The following is a 351-nucleotide window of genomic DNA, read 5'->3' on the forward strand; positions in this document are numbered from 1 at the left end:
ATTCCTGAAGGTAGGAATGTCATCCTGAGGTCAGTGGATGGGTGATGGCAGCAGCACACTGAGTACTTCACACAGGGCCTCCATCCCCTTCTACGCCCTGACCTGCGAGGCCCGTCGCTGGAGTAACCCCGGAGCAGGTTCCTCTTCCTCCTGCACGGAGCAGCTCTCGCAGAAGGGGAGGGTGATGCGGGTGAGCCCCAACGTGGGTTCTCCCCCTTCTCCCCTCTGCTCCATGGGCAGGAGCATCGCAGCGACCCTGGGGGCTCACAACATCCACGAGCCAGAACCGAGCCAGCAGGTCCGCGGAGCACCAGGTACGACCCCAGCACCTCCTCCAACGACAGGATGGTG

Source organism: Nestor notabilis, unplaced genomic scaffold (assembly GCF_000696875.1).
Source record: "Nestor notabilis isolate BGI_N333 unplaced genomic scaffold, ASM69687v1 scaffold24081, whole genome shotgun sequence".
NCBI classification, from domain to species: domain Eukaryota; kingdom Metazoa; phylum Chordata; class Aves; order Psittaciformes; family Psittacidae; genus Nestor; species Nestor notabilis.